This window comes from Pinus tabuliformis, chromosome J, assembly GCF_031772625.1.
Source record: "Pinus tabuliformis cultivar Carrire ecotype Pingquan chromosome J, CPIR1, whole genome shotgun sequence".
Classification (NCBI taxonomy): Eukaryota; Viridiplantae; Streptophyta; class Pinopsida; order Pinales; family Pinaceae; genus Pinus; species Pinus tabuliformis.
In genome coordinates this window covers 1,279,883,450-1,279,895,464 of record NC_142295.1, presented here as the reverse complement: position 1 = coordinate 1,279,895,464, position 12,015 = coordinate 1,279,883,450, and positions in this window count along the sequence as shown.

Below are 12,015 nucleotides of genomic sequence, written 5' to 3'. Positions count from 1 at the left end.
ACATAAAGAGATCATCCAGGAGAAGCAAGCAGATATTCAAGCCTTGTCCCTTGATTTGGAAAGAGCCAAATGGAACATGAAATATTTGGAGTAGAGGAACAAATAGCTGGAGGATCAGCAAGTGATCATGGAGCTACAAAACATTTGTGAGCATCGCCAAGCTGCACAAAGGAGAAGAGTTGAGCTCACGTCATTGGAGCAAGATATTAATGAAGATCGGGAGGCCAATCTCGAGAGATTTAACATGCACTTAGAGATGTTGATGGACAAGGCCGGAAAGGACCATGCATTACTAAGACACATGGCTTTCCACTACATGGCGCAAAATAAAGTGTGCAAGGCCCAAATCAGGAATTTGAAGGCAAAATTGAGAAAGGCAATCAAGAAGAAAAAGAGGCAAAGGGAGCTCAATCGACTTCAAATATTGGCCAAAGCCTCTTTGGCCCAGCATAACACTTGATAAGGAAGCTCTAGCCCAAATTTCTAGAAATTTGGGGCAATTTCGTTGTTTTTGGAAATTTTTGTGCAAAAAACAGGGTTTTTCTCCCTGTGCGCCGCGCCACCTGGCGCGCGCTTACAATAGGGAGCTCCAAATGACAAAAGGTTTGCATTTTTGGATTTTCCATGGAAAATCATGACTTTTGGTGCATTGCCCAGAAGTTTGGGCCAGTTTTGAGTCCTCAGGAGGTCAAAAACACCCAAAAAATGACCTCTCTGCCCCTATTTTGACAAAAAGGAAGCAGTCTTGGGAGATTTCCGTTTTGGAGGGGAAAATGGGCACCAAATTAAGAAATTCCACTTGGGTTGGAGATTAGATAGGTAGGGCTTTCCAAAAAGCACAGTTGGGCTAAATTTGGACTTTAGTAAGGGCCTCAAAACCAGCTCCAAAGCAGCGCGACGCATACATTTTTTGGCGCGGCGCACAGACACCCAAAGGCCAAAATCGTGCCCGCTTCGCGAAATTCCGATTCGAAATTTTCTCCAAGTGGGCCCACTCATTTGTAATAAGCTTTTCCTAGAATCAAAGGAAAAGTTTAAAAATTTTTTTTGGCTTCTATCCAAGTGGCCAAATGAAGGCGAATAGCCACCCACAAAACCTATGCTCATATTTGCTTTTTTTCTAATTGGACTTCATAGAAAATTAAATGTAACTGCTGATGGTTGGCTCTTCATTGCCTGGGTTGATCAACCTTCCCATCACAAAGATTATTTATTGTATTGAGAGTCATTTTTTAAAGGGTTGGAATTTCTGTGAAACTGTGGGAGAGAAACCCAGTCACTCACTATACATTTTTACAGAGAATTAATGAAAGATTGCAGCTCTGGTTCATGAGATTCCTGTGGCATGAGTTTAGCAAATGTATCCTCTTTATGTTTCATATGTATTTCGTTATGTTTCATATTTTTGTTCATATTCATTTCCAGTGAAAGCTTTCTAGGTAAAAAGGTAGAATTCAGTGTGCTGCTCTGCCTTGGGATAGTTTTCACATTCTATGTTTTCTTCTGTTGAAAAGGATTCATGTTTTTGTGCCCTTTTCACACTCTCAAACAATCTCTCCGCTTCATATTATTTCAAATCTAATTGCTAGACTTTCTGCCTGTCTTGCCTCACAAAATAACTTGTGTCTTTGAGTTGAATTCTCTGCTCATGTTGTTCCTTGACCCCACACATCCCAGAAAACTCAGTCATTTGTCAAAATACCTCCATCACATCCATTTACCTAGCCTAAAATCAGTATTCATTTTTGAGTCATCTCAGAGCCTATTGTTTATTTTCCTAAGTGTGACCCAGAGAGAGCCCTCTCCTATTCTAGTAGGGCTAGCTACCAGACCGAGCGTGGTTTGTGGTTACCCTGAATGTTGCCTTCCTTCAGCCTAAGGCAAATTTAGGTGCTAACATGCTCAATATACAACTCTTCCTCAATCATATCATTGAGGAATGTTGTCTTCACATCCATCCCATCTGCATTAACAATGCTAGAATATATCTCATTGAAGAGTACCTTGCTACAGGAGCAAAGGTCTCATCATAATAAATTCCCTCCACCTGAGAAAATCATCTGGCCACAAATTTGGCCTTGTGTTTTTCCACACTCCCATATATTGCTTGATTTACCTTGTAAAGCCATCTGGAACTCACCACTAACTTGTCTGCTGGTCTTGGGACCACTTCCCAAACATTGTTTCTGATAATGGAGTTATACTCAACCACAGAATCAACCCATACTATTTGTTTCACTACTTCCTTAAATGAGCATGGTTGAATCTCTACACTTTCGCTCATCAGATCCATGTAGCCAGTGTATCGATATGGTGACCTCCTCTACCTATGTTGTGATGTGGGTGCTCCCACATTCTCTCTAGCATCATGCATCAATCTATCTATTGAGAAACAACAACAAGAAATTCCAATTTAATTTGTCCTTGAATTAAAATATGAATTAAAATAGAATTATTTTCTCATAGAAAATTGAAAATAATTAATTAAGTTTAATTAACTTAATTGATTTAGGAAATTCGATTTGGAAGTCTTTTAGAAGACATGTATATGTGCTCCGTAACTTATAGGAGTGAAGGATGAATTATGAATGAGTTGTAATTATTTAACTCAATTTATTGAGTTAAGTCTAGCTAAATTAGTTCCAATCAGTTTCAAGAACTAATAGTGAGTAAATAGCCAGTTGGGACACTAGTGACCTAATTAGTGCTACTCTAGTTAACTAAAGACTCAACCATCAGAAACTCATGCATGTCGATTCTGAGAATGACCTAGTTGAGACTAGAGTGCAGTGACAATATACTATTTTCTTTAGATTTCTCTGAGCTACACTGATAGTGTATGCAATCAGGAACTGATCCTTGAGGGATTGCACTATTTTTAGAGGCTTTATTTTTATTTAAATACAAGTTATTCTCCATAGGAATTACACTTTCGAATAGATATTTGGAGAGCTTGTGAAGAGGACAATATTTGGCCTTGAGATTTCTTATGAGTTGGAGATTGAATTTGCCGAGTGCTGGGATTTCTCTAGAGATAAAAAGCATTGTAATTTCATCTTGATTGTCCAGATTAATACAAAATAGATAGCGGGGTTTTGAGCTGTGGCTTTCCTCGTATATTTATTGTGTTATGTGCCTTTGATTTTGTTCCTCTACTGATTATTTTTTTCTCGATGTTTATGGGCTTTCGCTGTAAAGAGTACAATTAGATTCTTGTCTCTTGTTTTAGTAGATTACATGAGCTTGTGAATCTATAGGTTTTTCTACATGGTATCAGAGAAATATTGTCTTTTGGGCTGAGAGTTTGCAGAGAAGTTTTGATAATTTCTGTGCAAAATTTTTAGAAAAAAATTGTCGATTTGGATTCCTCGGGAAAAGATACCCAAATTCAAAAAACAAATTGACCGAATTAGAGTTCGGATGATGGAGATATCACTGATTTAAAATCATCTCTCCAGAGGAGATTTCAAAGTTTTGAGTTTCTAGGTTACAGGTGAAATTCGAATTTGGATACGTACTTTAGGATTGGTAGATGGCATTCCATGGGTTGAGGCTTGAGCATGCCATTGAAGGTAGCTTGAATTTTATATTCTAGAGGGACGGGATGGAGGTTGTCCTAGAAGATAATGGCTTGAAGGAATTCATTAATCAAGAATATCCCAAGCCAACATCTACGAATGCACAAAACTTGGTCGAATGGAAGAAGTGTGTGGCAAAGGAAAGTAAGATAATCCTTTAGGGATTTCAAAACCACATTATCTCAAGTCTCCATGGAATGGGAACTTTGCATGATATGTGGAAAACATTGAGGAACTTGTATTAGAATAGTAGTGATCAAAAGAAGTTGGCACTAAAGGATAAACTTCATAAAATCAAGATGGAGAAAGGCGAGACGATTCGAAAATACTTGACCAAGTTCACTCAATCTCAGGATGAAATTGGAAGTGTTGGAATCACAGTTTCCGAGGAGGATATGGTGAGAATTTCTCTTCTTGGACTCCCAAAGAGTTGGCATAGTTATCAGGACTCTGTCAATGGTTAGGAGAAGTTCCTAGATTAGGAATGAATATGGTTGGATTTGATGCAGGATGATATTAGGAGGAACACTAGGGATGGATCTTCATCAGAGACTGGTGATGAAGAGAATTGTGCCTTAGTAGTTAAGGCAAGGAAGGGGAAAGGTAAAATTTCTCGTTCTAATTCAGATTCTTATCACGAAGGTAAGAAGAAGGATGTGACAGAAGTTAAATGCTTTCATTGTCACAAGATGGGTTACTTTTCTACAAATTTTCCATTGAAGAAGTCCAAGGAGAAGTTCTCAAGAGGAGCGGCAGGTGAGGCTTTGGCCTCCCAATTCAAATTGGATATTTCCCTCATTGCATGCATGGTGTCTTCAATCATTGGAAGTTTTTGGTACTTAGAAAATGGGGCTTCTTTCCACATGACTGGCGACAAAGAGTTATTCAGTAAACTAGAGGAGAAATATCTCAAGAGGCATATTGAGATGGGTGATGATGGTAAGTATAGTGTTAATGGTGTGGGAACTATTACTTTTCAGAGGGAGCATGCATCTCCACTCACCTTGAAGAATGATATGCACATACCTGGACTGACGAAGAACTTGGTATCTGTTTCCATGATTGAGGATAGAGGCTATGATGTGGTATTTTTGAAAGGAAAGGCATTCCTTCGACACATAGCCAAGGTCAAGTAAAGAAGATAGTGATTCGATTTGAAAATCTATATAAGATATAGGTAGAGGATTGTGTTGCTTTGAGTTCAAAATCAGAAAAGATGTTGAGACGAGACGCGAGGGAGTTGTGGCATAGGTGATTGGGACACTTGCATCATGGGAGCTTAAGCTACATATGGAGGAGGAAATTTTAGTTCCTAAGGTTGAGGAGCCTTAGATTGATGTGGAGCAGCCACATGCAGAGGTTTTGGTAGTGGAGGCATCCACTCTCGCAAAGCCTTCTAGAGAGGGAAGAAACCACAGTAGAGAGGCTAACAGATTGTCGGATTATGCACAGGAGAATGTGGGAGCACCCTCTTCTCAGTGCATATAGAGGAGGTAACCAGAGAGGTACATTGGATAAATGGAACTTATGGGTGCAGATGTTGTGACAAAGCCATATTCCTTTCAGAAAGCAGTGCAACAACTAGTTTGGGTTGATGCGATGGTGGAGGAAATTTTAGTTCCTAAGTTTGAGGAGCCTCAGATTGATGTGGAGCAACCACATGCATAGGCTTTGGGAGTGGAGGCATCCACTCTGGCAGAGTCTTCTAGAGAGGGAAGAAGGTTCATTGGAGAGGTTGACAGATTGTTGGATGATGCATGGGAGAATGTGGGAGCACCCTCTTCTCAGTGCATATAGAGGAGGTCACGAGAGAGGTACACTGGATAAATGGAACTTATGGGTGCAGATGTTGTGAAAGAGCCATATTCCTTTCAAAAAGTAGTGCAACAACTAGTCTGGGTTGATGCGATGGTGGATGAGTATGACTCCATAGTTCAAAATAGTGTTTGGGAGGTGGTCCTGAGACCAGAGGACAGGTCAGTTGTGAGCTCCTCTTGGATTTACAAGGTAAAACAAGCTACATACGGTAATGTGAAGAAGCATAAGGCTAGATTTGTGGCTTGTGGCTTTTCACAGGTAGAGGGGATTGACTATGATGAGACCTTTTCTCCTGTTGCAAGGTACTTGTCAATCAAATCTATTTTGGCACTATTTGCATAGATGGGTTGGAGTATCCATCAGATGGATGTGAAGACTACCTTCCTCAATGCAATGATTGAGGAAGAGGTGTACATAGAGCAGCCCAAAGGTTTTGAAACCCTGGACCGTGAGTCGCATGTTTGCTGACTCAAGAGAGCATTATATGGGTTGAAGCAAGCACCCTGTGCTTGGTACACCTAGATAGATAGCTACTTCATTGGTTTGGGCTTCTCGAAGAGTGAAGTAGATGCGAACCTGTATCACATAGTGGTGGAAGGTAAGATTTTGATCATTTTACTTTATGTAGATGATCTCATACTAATAGGTGATGAGAAGCTCATCAAATCTTGTAAGGAGGACCTTGAAAGATATTTTGAGATGAAGGACATGGATCTCATGCATTACTTTCTTGGAATGGAGGTATGGGAGGGAGATGGGGAGTTATTTGTTTCTCAGGGAAAGTATGCCAATGAGATACTCAGGAGATTCCGCATGGAGAGCAGTAAACCCATGGAGACTCCTCTAGCTAGTAACTAGAGGAAGGAGGATGCTACTTCAGGAGAAGTAGTGGAAGCTACTATTTATAGGTAGCTTTTGGGTTCACTCATGTACTTGGTGAACACACGATCAAATATGTGTTATGTAGTTAACCAGTTTAGTCAAGCTATGGTTAGGTCTACCAAGCTGTATTAGAAGGCAACAAATCATGTATTGAGATACCTTAGAGGCACTACTCAATTTGGATTGTGGTATAGACGAATAGAGGGAGTGAAGATTCAAGGCTTCACTGATGCAGATTGGGCAGGGAGTCCATCTGACAGGAAGCGAACATCAGGAGGGATCTTTAGTAATGGGTCAGCTGCAATTTCTTGGTATATCAGGAAACAAATATCGAGCAACATGTGAGGTTATCTGAATGAGGAAGATCTTGGTTGGTTTGTTTTGTCAATAGATAGATCCAATAATGATTTATTGTGATAATCAGAGTTGTATCAAACTCTATGAAAATATATTTTTTCCTGATCGGTCCAAGCATATAGATATCTAGTATCATCATCTCATAGATTGTGTATTGTGGCGGATCATGTTGTTAGATTACATTCCCACGGAGGAGCATGATGCTACAATATTGACAAAGGCATTGCCAAGATGTAAATTCAAGTTTCATAAAGACATGATCGGGGTAGTGGATTCTGTTGAGAGGGAGTGTTGAGAAATGGCAACAAGAAATTCCCATTTAATTTTTCCTTGAATTAAACTGTGAATTAAAATATAATTCTCTTCTCATAGCAATTTGAAAATAATTAATTAAGTTGAATTAACTTAATTAATTTGGGAAATTCGAATTGGAAGTATTTTAGAAGACATGTATATGTTATCCCTAACTTATAGGAGTTAAGGATGAGTTATGAATTAGTTGTAATTAGCTAACTCAGTTATTGAGTTAGGTCTAGTAAACTTAGTTCCAATCAGTTTCAGGAACTAATAGTGAGTAAACAGTTAGTTGGGACACTAGTGACCTAATTAGTGCTAGTCTAGTTAACTAAAGATTCCACCATCAGAAACTCATGCATGTCGATTTTGAGAAAGACCCAGTTGAGACTAGAGTGTAGGTACAACATACTATTGTTTTTAGATTTTTTTTGAGTTGCATTGACGGTGCATGAAATCAGGAACTGATCCATGAGGGATTGCACTATTTTTAGATTCTTTATTTCCCTTTAAATACAAGCTATTCTCCATAGGAACTACACATTGGAATAGAGACTTGGAGAGCCTGTGAAGAGGCTAAGATTTGGCCTTGAGCTTGCTTATGAGTTGGATATTGAATTTACTAAGTGATGGGATTTTTCTAGAGAGAACAATCATTGTAATTTCATCTTGATTTTCCCGATTAATACAAAATAGATAGTCATGTTTTAATCTGTGGTTTTCCCCATATATTTATTGTGTTATGTGCCTTTGATTCTATTCCTCTATTGATTATTGTTTTCTCGATATTTATGGGCTTCCTCTGTAAAGAGTAGAATTAGATTCTTGTCTCTTGTTTTAGTAGATTACATGAGCTTATGAATCTATAGCTTTTTATACACTATCAGCCTCTCTAGTGCACTTCCTTCCATCTTCAGAAGTATCTACATGAGTGGGTGCTACTCTATGCTCCTCTTCCTGTGGCTACTCCACATCATCCTAAGGTTCCTCCTTTGGAGCTAAAATCTCCTCGTCTGCATGTAACTAAAGCTCCCTCTCAAGGGGACATCTCATGGCCTTCTCTTCATCGAACTTCACATATCTACGAACCATTTTCATCCTATTCGATGGTAGGTACACTCGGTAGTTGTGAGGTGTATCAGTGTGCCCCACAAATATGCCCAACTCAGTTGCTGGCTCTAGCATTTTCCACACATCCTTGGTAACATGAAAGCAGACCAATGAAACAAGGATCTTGAAGTGTGCCACATTTAATTTCTTACTTGAAAAATATTCTTTTGGTGTACTCATCCCGAGAATTCAATGAGGGCTTATGTTTTGCAAATAAACAATTGTGTTGCATGCTTCAACCCACAAGTGCAATGGTAGGCCTTGGTCATGTAACATCCCCCATGTCGCTCCCATAATATTTATTTTCTTCCTTTCAGCCACCTAATTCTGTTGTGGGTTATGAGGTCATATTAACTCTCATCGAATGCCTTCTAATGCACATAAGTTATTGAATTCATTCAACACATATTCTCCACCATTATCACTAATGAGAGATTTAAATTTCTGGCTAGTATCTTTCTCAACAAGTGCTTTAAATTCACAAAATTTAGTAAACATTTGATCTTTCTTCTGCATGAAGAAAATATAACACTTACAAGGAAAATCATTGACAAATATTACATAATGCTTATGCTTGGCCATGGATGTTTTCGAGAACTCTCTACACACATCTGAGTGAAGTTAATCAAGGATCACTTGCGCTCGACTATCTATATCATGAAAGGAAGCTTTGGTGTACTTTCCCAATGTACACCCCTTTCATGTGTCTCTCTGCTCTGGTGTACCCTTGGGAAGTACTTTAGAAATTTGTTTCATGATTGTTAAAGATCTATCGTGGAAGCGACCAAATCTTCTATGCCACAAGTCACTAATTTCTCGGCTTTACACCTTCTCTTCTTTAGTTCTCAAAGAAACGTTGTCTTCTACATCAAATTTGTAGAGGCTCTTCACTCGAACCCCTATCTGATTCAACTATCCTAAGGCTATGTGACAAAGGAAAGCCTTTCCCATACTAAATATCACATTGTAGCCACGATTATCCAACATGGAAATTGAAACCAAGTTCTTCTTCAAACTTGGAGCATACATGACATCTTTTAATGTGAGAGGAGAAATAGAGTCCCTCTGAAAGGTAACAATACCAATGCCAACCATGATATACCTCCCATCATCTCCCATATCGATGTGCTTCTTGAGGTCCTTCTCCTCCAAGTCACTCAAGAACTCTTTGTTGTCGGTCATATGGAATGAGGCTCTACTATCTAGGTACTAGACACTACCCATCATCGATTTTACCATGTACGCGATGATGGTGAAATCTAGTTCAAATTATGAAGCAAGAGATTCACCTGCCACTCCTCTTGAGGGCTTACTACTAGCCTCATTGTAAAGAAACTTTGTGGCATAGTGTCCCAACTCATGATAGTGAAAACATTAATTCTTCAACATGTCCTTCTTCTTACCGCCCTGACTAGAACTAATTTGGAATGGGATGACTTCCCCTTCCCTTTCATTTCCTTTCTAGATAAGGCAAAATTCTCCTCATCGTCACGCTTGGACAAGGATCCTTCTCTGGTGTTCCGTTGAATCTCTTCCTATAAAAATTTGGACCATAATCACTCCCCCTCTAGTAGCTTCTCCCTCTCATTAATTGAGTCCTAGTAATTGTTCCAACTCTTGGGAAGTCCTAGAAGTGCTAGGCTCACGAGATCATCTATAGAAACTATAACACCAATAGTTCCAAGTTCATCTTGACATTGGGTGAATTTGGTCAAGTACTTTGGTATTGTGTTACCCTTCTCCATGTTGATCTTTCTGAGATTTTCCTTCAGTTCCAGATTCTTGTGGTCACTGTTGTTTTGAGACAGGTTTTTCAAGGCCTTCCACATTGCAAATGGAGTTTCCTTACCATGGAGATTTGAGACAATATGAAGTCAATCTCCTTCTAGGTTAATCCTTCTTGCCTTTGCCACACACTTTCTCCACTTGCCAGATCCTGATAATCAACTGGCTTAGCAATGTCTTTGTCTATGAATTCCTTAAGTTTGTTGTCTTCCAACACTACCTCCATCTTTTCCTTCCAAGAAAGATAGTTTTAACTACCCTCAAGGTCATATTCAAGTCTCAATCCATAGAATTACATCATGATGGCTCTTGAATTATGATACGACATATTTGATTTCTCTTACAAAAGACAAATTCATATTCTCTTCTTCTATAATGATTTCTGCTTTGATACCATGTAGAAGTTCCTTGTAGATTCAAACTACAGACGGTAAATAATTGACTTTAATCTACTCTACTCATGAGTAGAAACAATAAATCATTGATGAAATCACGAAGAAAGAAGAGAAAGAATTCAATCACACATAACAAAATAATTTTCTAGGGAAATCCACAGCTAAAAACTCTTGCTATCTATATATTGTATTAATTATAAAATATCATAATATTACAATGCTTTTCTCAAGCCCGAGCAACCTTTGTACTATCTCAATCTGTCTCACTACTTCACAAAGAAGCTCCATACAATAATTAGCCAAATCTATTGGCTACGAAGCTCCTATTTCCTTACGGCAGAAGACACAAAGGCAGAGCCATAGCTTGCATGCAGTTTCTTAGTTAATTAGCCCATATTTAATTAGGAAATTCCTCATCCATAACTATGCAATCCATCATAGGCTTTCCTCTTATTGCATGCACCACCTATACAATTCAGATGATTATAAATTGAGAATACATTGTCTCTGAACTCCAATCACAACTAGGTCTTTCTCTGATCTAAAATGCATGAGTTAATTATGAGTAAATATGTAGTTTACTGGTTGAGGAATATTGTTTACACCCCTCTACTATAGGTTACACCCCACTCTTGGATCTCCCACTAATTCCTCCACGAGTTGGAACTAGTTTAACTGAATTTAACTTTGTTAAATTGAATTAAATATTTACAACCCAAAAGAACTCAACATGGGCCCCTAAAATTTAGGAACCACTCCCAACTCGAATTACCTAATCCAATCAAGTCAAATTAACTTATTTAACTATTAAAAGTTGCTATGAGAATTAAAATTACAATTTAATTCCTAATTTAATTCAAGGACAAAATTAAATTAGGATTCTCTTGTTGCATTTTTCAACAAATTAGGTTGTACTTGGACTTGTTCCCCATCAAGATCTAAAATCTAATGTCCTCATCCTTATAGATGAAGAAGTACTCTCTGACTCCTGTGATGTGGAATGATGCTCTAATATCTATTTACTAGAATCCTTGTGAGGTCGAGCTAGATAGGTTAGAAATAAGTGAAAATTCCTAATCCATCCTACTAGAGAGCTCATCTACAATGATTGAAGTTTTTTTCTGCTTCTTTCACTTCTTCTTAATCATCTTTCTCTGTGGAAAATTGCTGACATAGTGTTTGAACTCATGATAGCCATAGCATTTTACCTTCGAAAGGTCCTTCTTCTTCTTATAACCTTTTGGGTTCAACCCTTTCTGGACCCCTTCTTTGCTTTTCCTTTCCCTACTAGAGCCATGTTCTCCTAGTGCTCCTCACTCTTCTGAGTCTTACTATTATTGCCATTAAAAATATTGAGTCTTAGCTCCTTCTGGGTGAAATTTCTCCATAATCAATACCAACCTAGTAATGTATCTCATCCATTTATCACTTGGATGAATACATTCCATTGATTTGTAAAGACATTCAAGGCTATACACACCATCTCATCACCATCTAGTTTATCTCCCACTGCATCTAACTCATCCTTTACCAATCTAAGTAGGTGAGGTAGCTTGTAACATATTCTCCCTTCTTCATTTTTTTATTGCTCATATGTTTTTTGAGAAGTAGCTTCCTATTAGTTGTAGGATCCTTGAACAATTTCAAAATAGCATCGCACTTTTTCTTTGTCTTATCTAACTAAACAATATTCAAAACTATATGGTCCTTGACTTCATCAAGGATTATCCTCCCTGTTTTGGCATCTTCCTTTCAGTGTGTTGAAAGTTGTGCTAAATCTATTGGTACAATTATCA